Source organism: Canis lupus, chromosome 26, assembly GCF_048164855.1.
Source record: "Canis lupus baileyi chromosome 26, mCanLup2.hap1, whole genome shotgun sequence".
Lineage (NCBI taxonomy): Eukaryota > Metazoa > Chordata > Mammalia > Carnivora > Canidae > Canis > Canis lupus.
Window position 1 is genome coordinate 42037332 of NC_132863.1, and position 24834 is coordinate 42062165.

Sequence of the window (24834 nt, forward strand, 5' to 3'; positions counted from 1 at the left end):
AAACCCAGAGTCATAAGACTTTGTTTCAAATTAAACGGTCTTGGACAAATCATTTAAACCCCTCCAAATCTGTTTTCTCATAAGTGATATCCATTCACTTGTAGGCATTCCACGAATATGTACTCGTGCCCATGGGTTTCCTGCAAATTCTAGAAGCTGACGATGCAGAGATATCCAAGTGGGACAAGGTGTCCTCTCTCATGGCTTTTACATTTTAGTTGGGGGGTGGGCACAGAAAATAAAGACAGACATGATACATAGCAGATGATAGCGATGTAGGAAGTAAGATAAGCAGGGTCACAGGAGGTGCAATTTCAGATCAGAAATTAGACAAGGCTGTCCTGTTGAGAGCATAGATCTGAGGAAAGGAAGGCACAGAGCCATGCAGAAAACCAGAGGAAGGGTGTTGAAGGAAAACTCATGGTGGGTGCAAAATTCTGAGGCAAGGCTGTCCCTGCTGCATTTGAGGAATAGAAGGACCTCAGTGTAACTTGAATTGAGTGAGTGATGTGAATGGAAACAGAAAAGGGGCCTGGGGATGAGATCCTGGCAGCTTTTTGTGTTTCATCATGAAGTTTCTGAATTTTATTATGAGTTATATGAGAGGACTGGAGGACTCTGAGGAGAGAAGTGGCACGATCAGATTTAGGGTTTAAAGGAATCACTGAGGATGCTGGGTGAAAAGAGGGTCCTAGGGAATCAAGCAGGGCTGAGTTCAGCCCAGCAGTAGGTGGAACAATACTCCCACATTAGCCTGGGAGAAAGGCGATGGAGATAATATGTGAATGTGTGGGGGATGCAAGTGGAGAAAAATGTTCTCAGTCTACCTTTTCAGGGTAGTGCTTGCTTGTCTCCCAGATTTGTCAAGACTCTTAAATGAGATCAGGTACATGAGAACATACCTTGGGCTCTGTGCTGTCAGAAGAGCCGTCTCATACACCTATTTATCAACCCCCTCATAACACTCATCTGGCCTCCACAAACATAGTTTTACAAACTACTAACATATATTCAGCTTAATATTGAGCCAGATGTGCAAACCTGGTTGACAAGCAAACACTTCATAATTTTCCACCCTTTCCTGTTTACCCAAGGGACTTTATAGTTACCTTAGAGGCAGAACGGCATAAATACCCAGACATCTGCAACATTTCTTCTTGCTCTTTGAGCATAAGAATTACTTACTATATAAGGAAAAATGCTGTATCTTATGCGTGATTTAAGGGATAATTTAGGGTTATTTTTTCTGTGCTCTGGATCAGTACTATCCAATAGAAATGTAATACAGGCCATCTATGTAATTTTAAATCTATGTCTTAAAACGTGGACCCCGCTGATCTCACGTCCTAGCATTACCATTATCTGTTCTGAGTATAGTTTCAAAAAGTAATGAATACAAAAATATTAATGAAATTATCTACATTATTTTTTTGTCCATAGTAAGCCCTTAGAGTCCAGTTTATGTGGACTTTGCATTTGTAACACATCCCAAGTTAGATTAGCCACTTTTCCACTGCTCAATAGTCACATGTGGCTCGTGGCTGCCATTTTGGATTTTGCAACTGAAGAATTTTGACTCTAACCTCACTTTCAGAGGAAGGATGGCCTGATGGATTCACATTACGTTCATCGGGGAGATTTTTGATAGTACTAAAGCTCTGGCCTCACTCCTGATCCATTCATTACAGTCCTTGGTGTTGGTAGAGGCCAGACAATAGTACTTTAATTTCTCCCAGTGGTTCTAATTGGGCAGACTGTGTTGAGAAGTCTGGCAAAAGAATGAGGTCATTTAAAGAAAAAGTCACCAAAATGGGTAAAGGGGTTCCACAAGGCATTTGTATGCATGGCTACTTTTAAGGGAATCTTTTTCAAGGACTTCCACTTCGATTCTTCTCTTTCTTACAACTGAGAAAGTGCCTTCATTCAAGTGTCATCCTTGTTCTTCTTTCTGGCCTCTTTTACAAATCACCCTTTTACCAAAGAAAGGCCTAGCTCATCCAGAACCTTACTCTTATGTATTGCGCTGCAGAATAAAATTCCACCCTTCTTTTTTTTTTTTTTGTTTTAAGATTTTATTTATTTATTCATGAGAGACACAGAGAGAGAGAGAGGCAGAGACACAGGCAGAGGGAGAAGCAGGCTCCATGCAGGGAGCCCAACGTTGGACTCCATCCCGGGTCTCCAGGAACACACCCTGGGCTGAAGGCAGTATTAAACCGCTGAGCCACCTGGGCTGCCCCACACTTCTTAAACAAACAAGCAAACAAACAAAAGGAACAAAGAAAATCTGGGCACTTGGGTGGCTCAGTCCATTAAGTGTCTGGTCTGCCTTTGGCTCTGGTCCCAGGATCCAGCCCTCTGTAGGGCTCCCTCTCCCTCTGCCTCTCCCCCAGCTTGTGTGCTTTCTCTCTTGTTCACTCTCTCTCTTAAATAAATAAATAAAATATTTTAAGAAAAGAAAAGAAATGGAAAATTCGTATAAGGGAAAGCAGCCTTTAACCAAGTCAGGGCCAATTGTCGTCACCATGTATTCAGCCATCGATCCCATTAAAGAGATGAATGTGGAATAAATTTCCTACTAACATTTGCCAAACATGTATGTTGATTTGCTTAGTCATGTGCTAATAATAATTGTGATAACAAATCAACTGGGTGAAGCAGTTTAATGTCAAGGGGCTTATGGTCCCAAGAAATTTAAGCAAAGCATTAATACTTTAGTTTGCCTTACATATTTTTGTTGCAGAGAAATCGGTTGATCAATAGACTATTTTGAAGCATCAGAATATCTTCTTTTAGAGTAAGATTCTGTGGTGGATGTGAAGTAACAACAATTTCAAGGGAAAACACAAGAGGACATTTACAATTTCTGACTCCAGAGGCATGTTCTTGTTCTTATATATTTGAAGTGGATGATGGTGGATGTCAAATTGGAATGATATTTATATTCTTTCAAATAAATATAAAAGAGTGAAGTAGCTTTTTTAGAGTCAGAATGTTCAATATTGCAGAAATTACTTCCTTTTCAACTTGCGATGAAAAAGTGTAGGTGTCAACTTAATATGTCAAGGTATATAGAGATTTTCAAATATTTCTTAGAATGTTAGGGAACAAAAAGCAATCGAACACCATGATTTAGTATACTTGCCAAGCGGAGTTTGAATTGGTTCTTCCTATACAGAAGTTCTTTCATTTCCTGCTTAAATGCTCTTTGCCAAATTGTTTATCTTCCTTAAACCTCAGTTTCTTTATCTGTAGAAAGGGAATAATAGTAGCTGTCTTCAGGAGGCTGGTGTAGGGATGAAATGTGCTGAAAACTGAGATGTAGTAAGTACAAAACATTGATGTCCTTCATCATCATACTAACAATTATTAGGATGAGTGGAAGAAATTGTGCTATTTGTAATTGTAAAACCCATGAGAACTCATGCAAGCTTCCCAACAGCAGGTACCAGATCTTGTCAACGCTGCCCATCCTTTGCTTTTGGTATGCTGGTATGTAGTAAGCATCCACTAAAACCGATTGGAGTGATTAGGGATTAGCAATAACTCGTCATAAATATTGATTCAGCTGGAAAGCAACTCACCATTGACAATGTATGATATCTTCACACTCATAATCCCCGACATGGTTGCAAATCTGGGTAATTCTTATAAGAAAAAATAAACACAAACAAATGAAAATGCAATTGTTAGATCACATTGCTTATAGATACAACAGATATTGCACCTGCACTTGTCATTTCTAAGAAGGGAGGGTCCTAGAACCTCTAGGTGTCTGCTTCTGGCTGAGAGGTGTGGATCTCTTCCTATTGACTGAATTTTGTCTTGACTCTGTGGACTTGTCACTTCTTTGCATGTATTATAATTTTTTAAAATTGTATTGAGGGTATTGGACCTAGAAGAACAGTAGAGGCTGAAATGCCCTCTCCTTTCTTAGCCAGCTAATGTAAGGTGTTCATCAGTGGGATTAAATCAAGTGTTGAGTAGATTTAGGGAATGTTTGTGACTTTTATCATCTATCAGCACCTTAGGATTAAAGTACTTAGAGGCAAAATACTTTGCTTCAAAAAAAAATGTGGTAAAGTAGACACAACATTTACCATCATAACTATTTTAATTGTTGAACTGATTGGTGTTAAGGACATTCACATTGTTGTGCAAATCTCTAGAACTTTTTTCATCTTGCAAAACTGAAACTTCCTGCCCACGAAGTACTAACTCCTTACTCCTCCTCCCTCAGCCCCTGGCACCCACCACTCTCTACCTCTATGTTTCTGACTACTCTAGGTAAGAGTAGAATCTAAAGCATTTATCTTTTAGTGACTAGATTATTCATTCAGGACAATGCCTTCAAGAGTTCTCCATATTGTAGCATGTGTTAGACTGAATACTATTCCACTGAATGTAAAGACCATTTTGTTTATCCATTCATCTGTCGGTGGCCACTTGGGTTACTTCCACCTTTAGGTTATTCTGAATAATGCTTCTATGAATGTGGGCATTCATATATCTCTTCAAGTCCTGCTTTCAGTTCTTTGGGATATAGATCCAGAAGGGAATTGCTGGATCATATGGTAATTCTATTTTTTAATTGAGATATAATTGACATAGAACATATTCTATTGGTGTCAGTTGTACAACATGATGATTTGGTATTTGAATATGTTGCAAAATGATCACCACCGTAAGTCTAGCAAACAACCATGGTCACATAGAGTTATAATATTTTTTTCTTGTGATAAGAACTTTTAAGATCTACTCTCAGCAACTTTCAAATATATGATACAGTATTAACTATAGTCACCATGCTGTACATTACATCCTTGGGATGGCTTATGTTACAGCTGGAAATTTATACTTTTCAACCTACTTCACTCATTGTGGGCCCCTTCTCCGCCTCCCCCCCCCGCCCGCATCACAGCCTCTGGGAACCACTGATCTGTTCTCTGTATCTGTGAACTTGGTTTTTGTTTTTTGGTTTGTTTGTTTTTTAGATTCCAGATAAAAGTGAGATTATACAGTACTTGTTTTTCTCTGACTGATTTCATTTAGCATAGTGCCCTCAGAGTCCATCCGCGTTGTCACAGATGGCAACATTTCCTCCTTTTCTAAGGCTGAATCGTATCCCACTGTATGTATCTGCCACTTTTGCTTTATCTATTCATCCATTAATGGGCTTTCATATAATGACTGTTGTAGATAATGCTACCGTGAATATGGGGGTGCATGTATTTTTTGAGTTAGTGTTTTATTTTCTTCAGGTAATACCGAGAAATGGAATTGCTGGATCTTAGGGTGGTTCTATTTTTAATTTCTTGAGGAACCTCCATAGTGTTTGCCATAGTGGCTGCACCAATTCATATTCCCATTAACAGTCCCAAAGGGTTCCTTTTCTCCACACCCTGCCAATACTTGTTGTTTCTTGTCTTTTTGAGAATAGACATTCTATGGCAATTCTGTTTTTAATTTTTTGAGGAAAATTAGACTTTTCCACAGTGGCTGCACCATATCACATTCCCACCACTAGTGTACAAGGTTCCAGTTTCTCCACATCCTAACCAACATTTGCTATTTCTTCTTTTTTTAAAAGATTTTATTTATTTATTTATTTATTTATTCATTTATTTATTTATTTGAGAGAAAGAGAATGAGCAAGCACACAGAGGGAGAGGGAGAAGCAGACTCCCCGCTGAGCAGGGAGCCCAACATGGGGCTCGATCCCAGGACCCTGGGATCATGACCTGAGCCAAAGGCAGTTGCTTAACCAGCTAAGCCACACAGGTGCCCCAACATTTGCTATTTCTCTTTTCTGTTTGCTGTTATTTGTTTGTCTAGTGACCATCCAAATGGGTGTGAGGTGGCTCCTTTGCTTTTGAGCCTAGCACTCAGCTTATTGGGTAGCCAGAGTGGTGATATCCTTGATCTATCAGAAGTTTGGTCAGACTCAGTTTACCTCAGGGTTCAAATAGTTTGAATCTGAATTTAGGCCCCTCCTTTAAGTAGAGCACAGATCAGACACTACCAGAATTCTAGACCTCAGCTCTGGTGGACCTCAAAAATCCAAGACATTCTGATGACAAGATCCAGATTCAGCAACACTGGCAGGTGGCCAGAAAGGGAGACCATGAAACTGTGACAGTAGGACTGGAGTCACCAGTCAGCTGGATGCTGAGGTTGGGGGAGCATGAGACCATGAGGACAAGAGACTACAAACCCATGACCTTAGAAATACTCACATTTCAGGATGGCAACAGGCTCCAGTGCAAGAACATGAGATTTCTTTTTGAGTCCAACCCTACCCTTCACCTGTGTTTACTCATCAAAATTTCCAAGAATATGACTTGGGTGAGAGAATCATCTCTGCATTTGTGGCTCCTCCTGACTCAAATTTAAGTGTCAGCCCACAGGTTCATCACAAGTTTAGCTGTTTTCTATTTGTTCAAGCAAAACTAGTGTACCTTCAGTATGATTGCTCTCCTACCTGCCCTGCCCTCAACCTCAACAACTGGCCTGTGGTACGAAAACATCTGCTGACCCTTGCTCACCTAGGAGGAGCTTATTCCCCTGGATTTTTACTTCTAGATTTCCTTGTATCCACAACCATTGGATGACTTTAAGCACAAGTTTGACTTTTTTTCTTTATGTATCCAATGTTTCTCTTTGATTGGTATCAAAGTCTTCCCTATCTTGCTCTGTTTTTGAGTTGGTCTTGTTTGTTTGAAAGTAACAGATATCCTTTCAAATTAGTTTGGGATAGAGGGGGTAGTGAATTTGTCATACTATACCTGGCTGTCTCAGACTTCAAGGGAAAGGTAAAGCTATGTTTCCTGAGGAACAAGAATAAGGAACGAGAAAACTGCCAAGAAACAGGGAGGATGGTGGTTCTTATTTTTCTGTGTCTCCTTATGATGGAATGAAATCATTTCCCAGCTTTTGCTCTCAAATTGAGCAACTCTTCCATGCCCCTTTCCAGATCCTCAGGAAGGAGAATCTGATTAGCACAGCTTTGGTAATATGGCCACCCCTGGACCAATCTGTTATGCTGGAGGCCAGGGTTTTAATCTCACTTGAAGGTAAGATGGCTCTTTCCAAACCTGAAGGATGTGACATGTACTACCCAGATACTCTAAAAGGTGATTTAAAAATCACGCCCTCAGGGTGCCTGGGTGGCTCAGTCAGTTGAGCTACTAACACTTAATTTTGGCTCAGGTCATGATCTCAGGGTCTGAGATCAAGCCTGGCTGGTGTGGGGCTCCGCACTTAGTGTGGAGCCTGCTTGAGATTCTCTCTCCCTCTCCTTCTGCCCCCTTTACTCATCCTCTCTCTCTTTCTCTCTCTCTTTCTCTCTCTCTTTCTCTCTCTCAAATAAATAAATAAATCTTTTAAAAAACTAAAAATAAAAATCAAGCCCTCCAACCCACTTATCTCCAACCACATGCCCCCTAGACAAGACCTGAGTATAAAATCTTATTTGGACATTATTGCAGGAAATAATGGTTATATGCCTATGAACTGCCTGATATCAATTGGCATACATATTAAATGTCAATCTTATTTTAAAAAACTAATTTGGAACCGTCTAACCAGTTATCTCTTCCAATAACAAAAAATACCTCTTACTAATTTTATTGAATAATCAGAAAGGAATGAGAATTATTGCCTAATGATTAGATAATCAGACACAAGTAGCAGTAGTCTCCTCCTGTGTGTGCTTGTTGAGGTTTATAATGTTTTTCACTGATTAATTTTTAATTAAGAAAACTGTGGAGAATCTATATTAAATTATTATTATAGGTATCTTATTAGGGCCCCTGGGGCAGAGAACAAAGTATGTAAGGGTGGTGGGGTGAACGGGGAATGAGTGAGTGAGTTATATTCCTTCCAGATCTCAACTTATGTTTGGGAGGATCCATTTAATAATTTATTAATAAAGAAGTTTTCTTAGATGTGGCTTTCATCCTCAGCTCATGCAATGGTCCTACATCTAGGGGTGAGATAGAAGGCCCTGTCTTTTCAGGGATAATCAACATAAATTAATTATCTGTTTACCTTCTCTCAAAACACTTGGCAACATTGAGTCCATGGGATCAGTAACTAGCTTAATAGTACCTAATAAACTTCCATACAGGAAGGAAGAGATTTATGTCCACTTATGCCAGCAGCAAAATAATGTGTCTTTTCAGTCAAATCCTTCTGGAATTGGGAAGTTTCCTTCTGGAATTTGGAATACCCCATAAATCAATTCAAGGCCCCAAGTACTGAGGTCACTACAGAATTATTGGTAAAACATTGCATTTGAATTCAACAAAACACAAGCCACATGCATGTCCATAAAATGGGGCCCTTATAGTTCAGCAGTTACAAGCCTGGAGTGCTATCCATTCAATGACAGTTTTCAAGATGAAGAGCTGTATAACTCAACGAGGTACTAAATATATCGAAGATTTAGAACTGATCTATAGTCCACTGAGGCCCTTTGATTACTCACTTATGTCAGCATCGTTGGTGAATTATGTGTCTGTGTGTTCCCCATGAATATAAATCCCAATCTCTCTGGTGTAGTTATATGTAGTTAGATCATTTATGTGATGACATTCCCCATGTGCTAAAGGGAGAAGGGAGACACTTTATAGTGTTTAAAAAACATGGACGGTGTTTTGGAACCAAGAAAATTACCAAGGGCCCAGAAAAACACAATGTGCTTTCCAACTACTGTTAACATACAATATGTCCACTTAAACCCTAACAATAATTTTATTTCAGGTCATTTTTGCCTTCTATGCTTCTCGCCTTCTACATCATTTTATGCTAGATTTAGGGGTGGGGAGTAGTAGTATTAATCAAGGTAGTTTGCTAACAGTCTATTTGGAATGTCTAGCTTATCAGTGTAGACTATTTGGGCTCAAAATTAATTGATTTGTTTTTCTTTTCTATCTTTAAAAATTGTATTAGGTAGGATCTGTATCAGTCATGGTCTTCCAGAGAAACAGAACCAATGGGAGGAGATACAGATAGATGATGGATGGATAGATGGATGGATGGATGGATACTTATTTCAAGAAATTGACTTACATGATTCTGAGGGCTGGAAAGTCTGAAATTTGTACAGTAGGCCAGCAGACTGGAAATTCTGGGGCTGATGTCTTGAATCTTGAGGCAGAGTTTCCTCTTTTGTAGGGAAATCTCAGTTTTGCTCTTATGACCTTTCAATTGATTGGATGGAGTTCACCCAGATTATTAAAGATAATGGTCTTGACTTGAAGTCAACTAATTGGCAACGATATAAGCACATCTACAAAATATCTTTATAGAAACACTCAGATTAATGTTTCATTGGCTAACTGGGAACTAAAGCATGGCCACACTGACACATAGAACTAAGCACCACAGGATCTTTGATTTTTAAGTTACAAGACAACTAGTAAAACTAGTTTCATAATAATGGCTGACATGCACTGAGGGTTAGTTATATGGCACTTATAAGTGTTATCTCATTCCAGAACCTCACGGCTAGTAATGGCAGAGGGGGGACTTGAAATCAACTGGTCTGACTCCAGAGCTTAGATTTTGAACTGCTATGCTGTAGTGACTGCAAATATTTCAAAAAAGAATTTGTTGAATCATATATTTGGATAATCAGAGGGTAGCTCTAGCTTTAGGCATGGCTGGATCCAGGGCTCAGAGATGTGATTAGAATGCCATCTCTTTCTTCATCTGCTTTGGCTTTATTCTCAGGAAGATCCTCTTCAAGTAAGTAACCCTCTGGGTTTATCTTGTCTGAGCTCAGTAATTCCAGTGGGAGGAGAGAGAAGAGAACTTCCCTTTCTCAATAGTTCAAAAAGAGGTCCCAAGATTCACTCTGAGATGCTTACTTGGGTTGTGTACTAATCCCTTACTAGATCCTCAAGGTGAGAAGAATGAAATGTGCTGAGGGCCCAGGCCTGGGTCCCTGGTCTACCTCTGAGCTGAGCAGTGGTACCCTGATACCACCTGACTCACTTGGAATGAGTGTGGAAAAAGCTTGTTTCTCAAGAAAAACCAGGGTGTCAAATCAGAAAAGAAAATAGTGCTAGGCCAGCAAGAAAAACAGCTGTTCCTCCATCTGCACTGCAAGCTAGATTTTTGCCACTACAGGTGAAAAATGTCTTACTTTTATATTTTCCTATTTCCTAGCAGGGCTCAAAAGATCCTTCTCAGTCTGAACCCAATTGCATCTGCAGCCTTGTTGCCCACCCATCTATTAGTTTGCTCCCATTGGTGTGATTTCCTTCCCCTTGTTCCTCATGATCCTGTGCCTTCTGGCAGCCCAGGCCTATGGATGTGCCCCTGCCAGGAGTGTTTTTGCCAGATACACCGTCTTCGTGTTTGCAGACCCTGACCTTTCATCTCAAATCCTTTGTGAAGCCTCCACCATGCTTGTTTTCATTACTGGTTCATTCCTTCATTAATTCATTGCTGAGCACCTGTTGTATTCCATGCAGTGTGAAGAGTCGAGGACAGGGTAGGAACACAGAACAGGCTTCTTCCCTTGAGGGGCTCATCTTTCATGCCACTAGATCACGAGTTTCTTAAAGGTAGAGTCTGTGTCTGGTTCATCGTATCTCTAAAATGTATGGTGTGGCCCAAAAAAAGAGGTAAGAGCAGAGGGTCCGATTTAGGCAGAGCTGGATTCCACTTCAGTTCTGCTGTGGGCACTTTGGTGAGTTGCTAGACTTCTCTGTTCTTCAGTGTCCTCATCTACCATGGAGATCATAACTCCTATCTTCTTAGCTGGCTTTGAATATCCAACAAGTTAGTGTATGTGAAGGGAGCATCATTGTATCTCTTGTATCATAAGCACTAATAAAATAATCAACAGCTATCATTATAGTAAATTCTCAACCTGTTGCTTCAGTGAACCCGATTAAATTAACCATGTAATTGCCCTGGTGCCGCTTCTCTTGAGGTATGAAGGAAACAGGTTCCATGGTAGTGCCCTCTTTCAAAGGGAAAGCCCTGAATTTTAACACAAAGATTTTCTTTAAAAAAAAAAACAAAAAACAAAAAAAAACTTGAATTGGGATGCCTGGGTGGCTCAGCGGTTGAGCGTCAGCCTTTGGCTCAGGGCCTGATCCTGGATTCTCAGGATCAAGTCCCACGTCGGGCTCCCTGCATGGAGCCTGCTTCTCCTCCCTCTGCCTGTGTCTCTGCCTCTCTATGTGTCTCATGAAGGAATAAATAAAATCTTTAAATAAAAATAAAAATAAAAAAGCTTGAATTGTTATAATAACACTATACTTTAAAGACATTAACTCTTATCCTCATAAAGCACTTTCTTTAATGGGAGATGCTTGCAGCTTTGGTGAATTTCGTAGGAAATCTCACTATATTTTGCGATTCAGATTCCTAGCATCAGTTTTCCTTTGCTAATGGAGTCAGAATCTGTGACTCCTTTGGATAATAGGTAAAGAAGAAAAGTTGAATGTTTTCTCCCTCCAGGAATGTAATGATTAATGGAATGTTTAACTGCCTTCTCACATTATCAACCCATTTGCCCAAGGACTCAGTACCATTTTAATATGATTTCCTACTAAATGATGCATGCCACCCAACATCTGGAGACTTGGATTCAAATCCGAGCTGGAATTACAAAAAAAAAAAAAAAAAGTGGATTTAATAGTCTCTGTCTAGGTCCTATCAGCAAATTCATCATAGGGTTGACACTGCCGCCAAGGGAAAGCAGAGGTGCTCCCAGGAGAGGCAGAGGGGAGGAGAGTTAAAAGCAGAAAGTTGCTTGTGCGCAAGGAGATGAATGCAGAGATGTTTCTTGCCGCCCTTTGTCCTCGCTAAAGAAGTGAAACATCCTCATTTTCCATCAACAAGAACTGATGAGTAAACCACAGCGGATTCGTGTAGTGGATTATGCTTCAGCAGGTCTGAGTGAGTTCTGCATGTGCAACAAGGATAAATCACAACAACGTAACATTTAGAAAAGAAAGCTTACCATTTATTTATGTATTTAGTTTTTCCATTTATCTATATTTTTAAAGTACAGGAAACCATATTATATGTTCCTAAGGATATGGATATATATATATGGATATCATATATATATATGAGAGAGAGAGATAAAGTGTATGAAGGTGTGTGTGTGTATGTATGTATATATATCAAAGTCTAAAAATATGCATAGTAATTATCTCAGGGGAAAGAAGGAGGAAAAAAATAAAAAATAAGACAAGACAAATCTATCACTTAATTTCTGTATTTTTTCATTTATTTTCTTTAAAAGAGAAAGATAAAAAACTGTAAAGAAAATATAAAAATATATTAACTACTATTAAATCTTGGTTCTGTGTATACGGTTACAAAACTATTTTCTGAATCATCACCATTTTTATAATGAAGACTTTTTGAAAAACCCAGCAGTTTGCAAGGGAATTTTGTGAATGTTGGAAGACTAACACACATTATCATTACAGAACTTCTGGAAAGTAGACAGTTTACCCCCAAACTTTCTAATAATTGTAGTCATAACATGAAAGAATGTTCTGTAAGCTATTGAATTTTACATCAGCCATAAAAATAATTTCTGGCCCAGCAGGAATTAGAAATTAGGAGTAATCATAAAGAAAAGCAGCTGGCAGCTCTCAAATATCTCATCGCTCCTGTGCTTCACTACAAGGCCAATGTGGGGGTGGAAGTCTGTACACCTCCAAGTGCTGGTGGATCCCTCTCTTCCCTCACCTCCGTTTCACCATCCTGCCTGGTAAATGAATTTCCAAATCTGGTCGTTCCTCAAAATTAGTTTAGCAGGCTGCCGTAAGAAAGAACCACAGACTAGGGGAACTTACACAACAGAACTTGGTTTTCTCACAGGTATGAAGGCTGGGTGTCTGAAATGAAGGTGTGAGAAGGTTTGGCTTTTCCTGGCATGTAGATGGCTATCTTCCCCCTGGGTCCCCAGTGGTCTCTCTTCTCTGTGTGGGTCTGTGTCCTACTCTCTTCTTGTGAGGACACCAGTCATATTGGATTACAGTCCACCCTAATGATCTTATTTTTACTTAATTACCTCTTCAAAGATTGTGTCTTCAAATATATCCTATGGTACTAAAGGTTAGGACTTCACTATATGGCTTTGGCGGCAGGTAGGGGGACACAATTCAGCCTACAACATCTAGGTTTCTAGATTTTTTTTTTCCTTCTGTTTTTATCCTACCATTCCATCTTACACTCGTTGTTCTCTGCTTCTTATTTTTCTCTCTCTCTTTTCCATCCAGTTCATGTTTTGCTGTTCAGTTTATTTCCCCCAAAACACTGCTCTGATTTCCCAGTGGCCCAGGGCTTGGGGTCAGTACTATCTGCATTTTAGATGTGTGACCAGGGAGATTTAATTATGCCTTTCTAGGACTTTCCGCCTGTAATTGGAATAACACATTCTATGTAATAGGTTAGTGCTTCATGGATGGTTTACACAACGATTTTTCAGGTAGAGTGTCTAAGTTAAATGTTTTTTAAAACTGCTATTTATGACCAGAGACCCTTGTTTTCCCTTTATGGTGTTAATTTAGAATTTCCCTTACAAATTAAACAAGAGTCATTTAAAACGATTCTGACTGACAAATCACTGAACTCTACCTCTGAAACAAATAAGACACTATATGTTAATTAATTGGATGTAAATAAAATTAAATGAAATTAAATAAAATGACTCTGACTTTCTGTGAGGGTAAAGTATGTAGGCCAACTTGACTGGAGCACAGGGTGCCCAGATATTGGGTTGGACATTATCCTGAGTGTGCCCACGAGTGTGTTTCAGGGTAACAGTAACATTCGAATCAATAGGCTGAGTAGAGCAGATGGCCCTGCACAACGTGGATGGGCCTTGCCAATCTGTTAAAAGTCTAAATAGAACAAAAAAAGGAGAATAAGAGAATTATCTCTCTTTGCCTGTCTTTAAGCTGAGACATCAATCTTTTGTAGCCTTTGGACTCAGGTTCAGACTGGAATCTATGGCATCAGTGTTCCTGGTTCTCAGACCTCGAACTTGGACTAGAACTGGACCATTGGGTCTCCAGCTTGCTGATTATAGATCTTGGGGCTTCTCAGCCTCCCTAATTGTGTAAGCCAATTCCAATATATTCCAATATATATTTTATATATTTTTTCCTTATGATGGACAGATAGATCTCCTACTGGTTCTCTTTCTCTGGAGAATGCAAACAGAGGCAAAGACCAGAAGAAATCAACCCTGCAACACCTTGACTTTGTACTTCTAGTCTACAGAATGGGAAAGGGTGAATTTTTGTAGTCCTAAAGTTACTCAGTTTGTAGTAATTTATCATGGAAGTACTAGGAAATCATCTATACATAGAGATTTTATTTTTATTTTATTTTATTTTATGTATATTTTTTTATTGGAGTTCGATTTGCCAACATATAGTATAAAACCCAGTGCTCATCCCATCAAGGGTCCCCCTCAGTGCCTGTCACCCAGTAACCCCATACCCCTGCCCACCTCCCCTTCCACTTCCCTTGTTCCTTTCCCAGAGTTAGGAGCCTCTCATGTTTTGTCACCCTCTCTGATTTTTCCCAATCATTTTCTCTCCTTTCCTCTATAATTCCTTTCACTGCTTTTTTATATCCCCCGTGTGAGTAAAACCATATGATGTTTGTCCTTCTCCGATTGACTTACTTCACTCAGCATAATACCCTCCAGTTCCATCCACGTTGAAGCAAATGGTGGATATTTGTCCTTTCTGATGGCTGAGTAATATTCCATTGTATACATAGACCACATCTTCTTTATCCATTCCTCTTTCGATGGACACCGAGGCTCCTTTCACAGTTTGGCTATTGTGGACATTGCTGCTAGAAACATCTGGGTGCAGGTGTCTCCGCTTTTCACTGCATCTGTATCTTTGGGGTAAATCCCCAACAGTGCAATTGCTGAGTAATAGGGTAGCTCTATTTTTAACTCTTTGAGGAACCTCCACAGTGTTTTCCAGAGTGGCTGTACCAGTTCACATTCCCACCAACAGTGCAAGAGGGCTTCCGTTTCTCCACATCCTCTCCAACATTTGTTGTTCCCTATCTTGTTAATTTTCACCAATCTCACTGGTGTAAAGTGGTATCTCATTCTGGTTTTGATTTTTATTTCCCTGATGGCAAGTGATGCAGAGCATTTTCTCATGTGTCTGTTGGCCATGTGGAGGCCTTCTTTGGAGAAATGTCTGTTTGTGTCTTCTGCCCACTTCATGATTGGATTGTTTGTTTCTTGAGTGTTGAGTTTGATAAGTTCTTTATAGATCTTGGATACTAGCCCTTTATCTGATACGTCATTTGCAAATATCTTCTCCCATTCTGTAGGTTGTCTTTTAGTTTTGTTGACTGTTTCTTTTGCTGTGCAGAAGCTTTTTATCTTGATTAAGTCCCAATTGTTTATTTTTGCTTTTGTTTCCCTTGCCTTCATAGATGTATCTTGCAAGAAGTTGCTATGGCCAAGTTCAAAAATGTTGTTGCCTATGTTCTCCTCTAGGATTCTGATGAATTCTTGTCTCATATTTAGTTTTTATCCATTTTGAGTTTATCTTTCTGTCTGGTGTAAGATAATGGTCTAGTTTCATTCTTCTGCATGTAGTTGTCCAATTTTCCCAGCACTATTTATTGAAGAGACTGTCCTTTTCCCAGTGGATAGTCTTTCCTGCTTTGTCGAATATTAGTTGACCATAGAGTTGAGGGCCCATTTCTGGGTTCTCTAGTCTGTTCCATTGATCTATGTGTCTGTTTTTGTGCCAGTACCACACTGTCTTGATGATCACAGTTTTGTAGTACAACTTGAAATCTGGCATTGTGATGCCCCCGGCTCTGGTTTTCTTTTTCAATATTCCCCTGGCTATTTGGGGTCTTTTCTGATTCCACACAAATTTTAAGATGATTTGTTCCAACTCTCCAAAGGAAGTCCATAGTATTTTGATAGGGATTGCATTGAACGTGTGAATTGCCCCGGGTAGCATAGACATTTTCACAATATTAATTCTTCCAATCCATGAGCATGGAATATTTTTCCATCTCTTTGTGTCTTCCTCAATTTCTTTCAGAAGTGTTCTGTAGTTTTTAAGGTATAGATCCTTTACCTCTTTGGTTAGGTTTATTCCTAGATATCTTATGCTTTCGGGTGCAATTGTAAATGGGATTGACTCCCTATTTTCTCTTTCTTCAGTTTCATTGTTAATGTATAGAAATGCCACTGATTTCTGGGCATTGATTTTTGTATCCTGCCACACTGCTGAATTGCTGTATGAATTCTAGCAATCTGGGAGTGGAGTCTTTTGGGTTTTCTGTGTACAGTATCATGTCATCTGCGAAGAGGAAGAGTTTAACTTCTTCTTTGAAAATTTGAATGCCTTTTATTTCGTTATCTGATGGCTGAGGCCAAGACTTCTAGTACTATGTTGAATAGCAATGGTGAGAGTGGACATCCCTGTTGTGTTCCTGATCTTAGGGAAAGGCTCTCAGTTTTTCCCCACTGAGAATGATATTTGCTGTGGGCTTTTCATAGATGGCTTTTAAGATGCTGAGGAATGTTCACTCTATCCCTATACTCTGAAGAGTTTTGATCAGGAATGGATGCTGTATTTTGTCAAATGCTTTCTCTGCATCTATTGAAAGGATCATATGGTTCCTGTTTTTTCTCTTGTTGATGTGATCTATCACGTTGAGTGTTTTACGAGTGTTGAACCAACCTTGCATCCCGGGGACAAATCCCACTTGGTCATGGTGAATCATCTTCTTAATGTACTGTTGGATCCTGACTAGTATTTTGCTGAGAATTTTTGCATTAGTGTTCATCAGGGATATTGGTCTATAATTCTCCTTTTTGGTGGGGTCTTTGGTTTTGGAAGTAAGGTGATGCTGGCCTCATAGAACGAGTTTGGAAGTACTCCATCCCTTTCTATCCTTCAGAACAGCTTTACTAGAATAGATATTATTTTTTCTTTAAACATTTGATAGAATTCTGCTGGGAAGCCATCTGGCCCTGGAGTTTTGTGTCTTGGGAAGTTTTTGATGACTGCTTCAGTTTCCTCCCAGGTTATTGGCCTGTTCAGGTTTTCTATTACTTCCTGTTCCAGTTTTGGTAATTTGTGGTTTTCCAGAAATGCATCCCTTTCTTCTCAATTGCCTATTTTATTGGCATATAGCTGCTCATAATATGTTTTTAAAATCATTTGTATTTCCTTGATACTGATAGGTGCAAGGTTAGCTTGTGTATTTGAGTTTTTTTTCCAATTTTTTGAGGGATGCTTGTATTGCAATGTATTTCCCTCTTAGGACTGGTTCTGCTGTATCCCAAAGATTTTGAACAGTTGTATCTTCATGTTCATTAGTTTCCATGTATCTTTTTAATTCTTCTCTAATTTTCTGGTTGACCCATTCATCTTTTAGTAGGATGCTCTTTAACCTCCACGTGTTTGAGTTTCTTCTAAATTTCTTCCTGTGATTGAGTTCCACTTTCAAAGCATTGTGGTCTCAAAATATGCAGGGGACAATCCCAATCTCTAGGTATCGGTTGAGACCTGATTTGTGACCCAGTATGTGGTCTATTCTGGAGAAAGTTCCATGTGCACTTGAGAAGAATGTGTATTCAGTTGCATTCAGAGGGAAAGTTCTATATATATCTGTGAAACCCTTCTGGTCCAATGTATAATTTAAAGCCCTTGTTTCTTTGGTGATGTGCTTAGAAGATCTGTCATTTGCAGAAAGTGCCATCTGAAGTCTCCTACTATTAGTGTATTATTATCTAAGTATGTCTTTACTTTGGTTATTAATTGATATACTTAATAGCTCCCACATTAGGGGCATAAATATTCATGATTGTTAGGTCTTCTTGTTGGATAGATCCTTTAAGTATGATATAATGTCCCTCTTCATTTCTTACTACAGTCTTTGGGATAAACTTTAATTTATCTTATATGAGGATTGCTACCCCAGCTTTCTTTTGAGGACCATTTGAATGGTAAATGGTTCTCCAACCTTTCATTTTCCAGCTGGAGGTGTCCTTAGGTCTAAAATGAGTCTCTTGTAGACGGCAAATAAATGGGTCTTGCTTTTTTATCCAGTCTGAAACCCTGTGTCTTTTGATGACGTCATTTAGCCCATTCATGTTCAGAGTAACTACTGAAATATATGAATTTAGTGTCATTGTAGTACTTATTCAGTCCTTGTTTTTGTGGATTATTTCTTTGGGCTTCCTCTTTCTTTTACAGGGACCCCTTTAATATTTCTTGCAGAGCTGGTTTGGTGGTCACATATTCTTTCAGTTTCTGCCTATCTTGGAAGCTCTTTATCTCTCCTTCTATTCTGAATGAGAGCCTTGTCGGATAGAGTATTCTTGGCTGCATGTTCTTCTCATTTAGGATCCTGAATATATCCTGCCAGCCCTTTCTGGCCTGCCAGGTCTCTGTGGAGAGGTCTGCTGTTAATCTAATATTTCTCCCCATATAAGTTAAGAATCTCTTATCTCTTGCTGCCTTAAGGATTTTCTCTTTATCTTTGGAATTTGCAAGTTTCACTATTAAATGTCGAGGTGTTGAACGGTTTTTATTGATTTGGGGGGGTGACCTTTCTATCTCTTGGATCTGAATGCCTGTTTCCCTCCCCAAATTAGGGAAATTCTCAGCTATGATTTGTCCAAATATGCTTTCTGATCCTCTGTCCCTCTCAGCGTTTTCTGGAATCCCAATTATACGTAGGTTCTTCCTTTTGAGGCTATCATTTATTTCCCTTAACCTTTCCTCATTATCTTTTAATTGTTTTTTTTCTTTTTTCCTCAGCTTCCTTCTTTGCCATCAGCCTTTCTCCTATATCACTCACTCTTCCACCTCATTAACTGTCGTCATTAAGACCTCCAGTTTGGATTGCATCTCATTTAATTGATTTTTAATTTTGACCTGATTAGATCTAAATTCTGCAGTCATGAAGTCTCTTGAATCCTTTATGCTTTTTTCCAGAGCCACCAGTAACCAGTAGCTTTATAACTGTGCTTCTGAATTGGCTTTCTGACATCGAATAGTAATCCATATTCTGTAACTCTGTGGCAGAGAGTACTGTTTCTGATTCTTTCCTTTGTGGTGAGTTCTTCCTTCTAGTCATTTTGCTCAGTGCAGAGTGGCTGTATGAACAGGTTGAGTCAAGAATATCAACCATGACCTAAGTAAATTTCACCCTAAATGATTCTTTTTCTTTTATTTCTTCCAATCTAAACACCTGATGCCCTCCTGAGTCTAGAAAGTGAAACTGTCTATACATAGAGATTTTTAAAACAAGATATTATATTGTGTAGGGTGGACTGTTTTGTAGCTTATTTCTTTTAGTTAAGGCATTTAAATCCTCTTTCAATGTCACCTAATCTTCTTCTGTAATACAATTTTAAGTTTCATAATACTTCCTTTGATGGGTGTGCATTATTTTATTGTTTGGTCTCTGATTATGGTTTTGGACTTTTAGGTTTTCCTCCAGCTTTTGATTATTAAATATACTGTCATGGTATATGTTCTCATAGCCAGATATTTGAGCCCAATATTCATGAAGTTTTCTTTAGGATAAAGCCTTAGATATTAGATATTAGATTCCAATAAGAACCTTTGGGGACTGGTCTAATTATTTCCTGCTACATCCATAATAGTGCTGGGTACATACTAGGAGCATTGTGCATTTGCTTAGACTTGCTGAATAAAGCAAAATTGAAAGGGCGTGTCCATTTTTACATCTTTGGGAATATGTTGCCAAAATGTATATCAGACAATTTTTAAGTGTCAGGTACAAGAGAGCTCATGCAATCTAATTCCAGAGATTGGATTTGTTTTATCCTAACGTCCTCTCACATTTAGTAATTACTTTATGAATCCAGAAGTCATTTGACATGCAAGCTTCCTGATGTAGTTATTTGAGACTAGCCATGATGTCACAGGTTTTTTTTTTTTTTTTTTTTGTATCTTCTCCTCTGGCACAGATCATATCTCATACCATTCAATTAGCTCACAGATTAGAAAAGATTCAACAACTTGGCACTTGTTTTGATTTGAGTCATATTTATATTTTAAAGGAATTATTGTGGATCATGATTCAATGAATATTTCTGTATGTTATCAGAAATATTAGTAAGAAAGGCAAGAGGCAAGAAGCTGTGTAGTAATAAGGATGAATTCATCATCAACTATTGAAAACCATTTTCAGTAATTTTCATTTCCTCCCTCCCCAATAGCAGATGGCTTAATTCCTTCAACCAGCTGTTGAGGAAAGAAATATATTTGAATGATAAGGAGCATAAAATTAAGTTCACCCTTGTAACACATAGAGCAAGAAAATCTTAGCAGTGCTTACATTTTGTTTTTGCTACATTATCAGATAAAAGAAAATAAAATCTAATCAGTAAAGCCCACATGTGGAAAAAAATTTTCATGTAATTTCTTAGTGGTTGTTCTAGGAATTGCTATATATATATATATATATATATATATATATATATATAATCTTAGCAATCTACTTAAAATCAATTTTTACCACTTCACATGGAATGTAGAAATTTTGACACCTGTATAGATAGGTTCCTGGACCTCTTCATTTTAGGTTTTGGGTGCCTGATGTGTAGGATTTACAGACATTAAAAACCGCATCAGACAATGTCATAATTTTCTTCTCTTCATTCAGACATACTTTAAAGAGCATTAGAGGAAAAAAGTAGTTATATTTATCTAAATATTTATCATTTCTTCCTCTTTCTGTAAAAATGTACTTTTAATAGATATTAAGAAGTTGGAAGGAATTAAATAGGTAACCTTCAAATGATACCGAGCAAGCATTAAGAGCTGTTATCACTGGATTTTTAGTTGCAAGCAACAGAGATTATCACTTATTTGTTTCAACAGAAAGGCATTTAGTAGGAGACACTGGATAGCTCACAGAGTCCCTGGGAGGGTCAGAGAAACAGGGCTGGAGACTATGCAGTCAGAAACAGTGCTCCCCAAACCAGTTTTTTGGAGACATACTTGTCATAGCTGCTTGAGCAGGGGTTTAAAGCCACTATTTGCTGCCCCCTGGAGGATGGGTGTTACTACTGCTCTTTAGCTCACTTGTCTTCCTTGTGTAACTCTTTCCTAATACTACTATCTTAATTCAAAATCTGGACTAGATGTGCTTGAATGGCAGAGCTTAGAGCAGGTGTTCTAGTACGTCTTAGCTGCAACAGAATCTGAGAAAGTGAGTATTTGGCATTTTCAGTTTCTATAATGGAAAGAAAGTTCTGGCTCATAAGGTAGGGAACATTTCCTGAACCAAGGAACCGAAGCTAAAAAAAATATGACAAATTTCATTAGATTCAAGCTTTGAGTCACATATCCTACTACTTAACAATGTTTGTGGTCTTCGTTGGATGAGTGTCTTTTCTACAAGTTTTATTAAACATCACTATTCTATCAGAGGGTAATTTTTACAGTGGATCTGCTATGAGTAATTGAGATAAGAATTGCCAGACGTTTATTACAGAACCTTGCACAGAATAAGTAATTATATATTATTATTACATATCATCCAGTAGTGTCATAATTGTTATTGAATGAGAAGCCATATCAGCAGGAAATGAATTTGGTTTTGAACGCTTTGAGCTTGAAGTATCAGAAAATATAGCAAAATCTCCAAGAAGATGGTGGCTGTACAGGTCAGTGTCCCCAGAAAGTTCAAGACTAGAGATAGTAAATGAATTTTTCGCTTCGTGGAAGTAGATAAACAAAGGAGAAGCTTCTGTGAAATTCAGCCATTTCCCTTTTGTCTAAAAGGACCAAATGAGCACTCAGAGAACCCCTTTATTTCCTGATTAAGATTTAGATTCAATATAAAAGGGGAATGAAGATAATACATATTTTATGCCCTGGCCTCTCTGATAGTGATTAATATTTTTTCATGCTCTGGGGATAAAGCAGAAGCCTTTGTTTTATAGGCATTTGCATGAAGAAATAAAGTACCCAAAGCTGTAATAGATGGACTATGTATGTTTATGGTTAGTCTCTACTAAGTGTTCTTTGAGACTACTACAATTTTTTGATATGTGTATATATATATGTATATATAGCAATATATTGATATAAATATTAATATAAACAAATATACATTATGCATACTATAAATATACATACCTTTGATTTATGGAAAGTTATATGTGGACTTTCATTTGGAGAAGACTGTAAAATTTTCTTTTCAAACCTATTTATGTATAAAACAGGATAATTTAAAAAGAAATCTTGGGGCACCTGGGTGGCTCAGTCAGTTGAGCATTTGGCTGGTTTTGGCCCAGGTCATGATCTCAGGGTTGTGAGATTGAGCCCCGCACTCAGCATGGAGTCTGCTTGGGATTCTCTCTCCCTCTCCTTCTGCCCCTTCTGTTCATGTTCACTATGAACATCCCTGTATCTCTCTCTCTATCTCTATCTATCTCTCTCTCTCAACTAAACAAATAAAATATTTTTTAAAATATCAAGTAAGCAACATTATAGATAGAGGTTAGGTATGTCACAATGCTACAGATACAGTTTAGAAATATGGCAAGAGTTAAAAAGGAGATATACTATAATTTAGTAATGTATGAATACGGCAAAAAGCTGCAAAGATAGTGTTCATATACTGACAGTAAAGAAAACTGAATTATATGGTAATGTCCAAGCTCCTTTATTTTTATTAGCCTTTGGCTGTACCCTAACTTCATTGTGGCAAAGCCACTCTCCACCTTTATCCTCAGTAATGGAACCCTATCTTTTCCTTCCACCAGTTGACCACACCCATTAGGGGAAGCTAAGCTAAGCTTGACTCTTCCAAACCAAGTGTGATGTGATGGTCTCACTCCTTTTGCTGGATGACTAGGTTTAAGCAGCAGGGTGTAACCCATTCCACCCAATGGACACAAGGTTAGTCTACTTGTATGGTTCTTATCCATTTAGAGAAGTTCTCCTATTTTCCCCTGGATATAGAGATGAAAGGTAGGAATGCCTGCAACTGTGGCAGCTATCTTGAGACCTAGAAGTTTAAGGCCAGATGACTAGTATCTTGAGGGTGGTCATGCAGAAAGACAGTAAGAAACAGAGTCTTTGAAGACAGTTTTGGAACTTCAAGTTAACCATTCATGGAACTGCTCCACTTTCAGACTTTTTGTTCAGTGAAATAATAAATTCCTTATGTATGCCCCATGTTTGATTAGGTTTTCCTTGTACTTTTAGCTGCATGCCTCCCCAGTGATTCATTCATCTCCTGTCTCTTCTTGCCTCATGGTTTACACTCCAGAAGCTCATCTGCATGTCATTCCTCTTGCTCTTTGGTATGTTTCTGGCTTCTGAGCCTTTCTCCATGTGGCTTCCTTTGACTGGAATGCTATCCTCCTTGCTCCCATTGCATATGGCAAGGGTCTTTAAAAACTCAACTCAAGGAGTACCTGGGTGGCTCAGTGGGTTAAATGTCTGCCTTCAGCTCAGGTCATGATTCAGGGGTCCTGGGATGGAGCCCCACATAGGGCTCCCTGCTCAGCTGGGGGTCTGCTTCTCTCTCTCCCTCTTCCCCTTCCCCCACTCATATTCTCTCTCTCTCTTTTTCTCATAAATAAATAAATAAATAAATAAATAAATAAATAAATAAATATTTTTAAAGAAACTCAACTCAGAAGTTACTGGAAGAGTCTTTGATAATCCAGGTTATGTTACTCAGTTCTCACCATGGTCTTGCCATACTGGCTCTGATTTTCTGTTCATGTGCCTATTTTCTCACTAGGCTCTGCTCCTCGAGGATAGGAAGGATGGTCTATTTAAGTTGGTGTCCCAAGACACCCATTACAGCTGTGAGCAGAGCAGATTATTGGAAATATTTAGCCAAAATATTTCTTCTATGGGGCAGCAGTGTGTAGTCACCAAGAGCTTGACATTTAGAGCGTGTGTTCTAATCCTTTTTCTATTATTTACACGATATTGAGCAAGACGCCACAGGCCTGAGATCCCTCATCTGGAAAATGGATGCAAAAATAACTATTTACCTCTTGTCTATTCAAATTATGTAATGATGTACATAAATTGCCTGGTTCATGATAAATTCTGTCATCATTCATAGTTCATTAGCTTTCTCCCATGTGTTTAGGGATGTGTGTCTGGAGAGATGATAAACAATTGCATACTTAAAAAAATCTTCGATTTACCTCTGTATCTAGCTTTTGACAAAAGAATTAGGATCCCACAGCACCCTGACACTGTATTGTAGAACTTCAATTGTAGCTTAGTACATGCCTGCTGTACTCGAGAAATATACCTCATCTGGTGTGTAGGCCACAAATGCGTATTTGTGCGTTTAAAATAAAGAACAAATGTTTGTGATGGTGGATGCATAATTTAACCTTTTCATCATTTGATGTGAAGTCTAAATTAATCTAAGAGCACAATATCAACATGAGGTAAAATGTTTGACCTTTAATGATGCTTCAGTATCTTGACATTCTTTATTCATCTCAAAACCTTTTGCTAATTTTAAGTGGCTCCCTCTAATATACGTTCAAGAGGACTTATTGAAGCATACTTTGAAAGGGCAAGAAGAAAGAAAGAAAGAAAAGAAAAAATTGATCCAAATCTTCATCAGTAAGTAAAATGTTTGAATAAATTGTAAGATATCTTCACGTGGAATATCATGCAAGTATTTACAAGAGTGATGTGGAGAGGGAGACAAACCATAAGAGACTCAATCATGGGAAACAAACTGAGGGTTGCTGGAGGGGAGGGGCTAAGGGATGGAATAAGCGCTGGGTGTTATATAAGATTCACCTCTACCTCTGAA

The 24834-nt window shown here is 38.5% G+C and overlaps 1 long non-coding RNA gene across 1 annotated transcript in view; it reads left to right on the forward strand.

The window, feature by feature from the left end:
* LOC140617915 (uncharacterized) overlaps nucleotides 1-24834 on the forward strand; it is a 79231-nt gene that overhangs the window by 52744 nt on the left and 1653 nt on the right. Inside the window, exon 3 of the long non-coding RNA XR_012018063.1 lies at nucleotides 24536-24638. This is a non-coding gene — a long non-coding RNA (uncharacterized lncRNA). The remainder of the gene's footprint in view (nucleotides 1-24535; nucleotides 24639-24834) is intronic.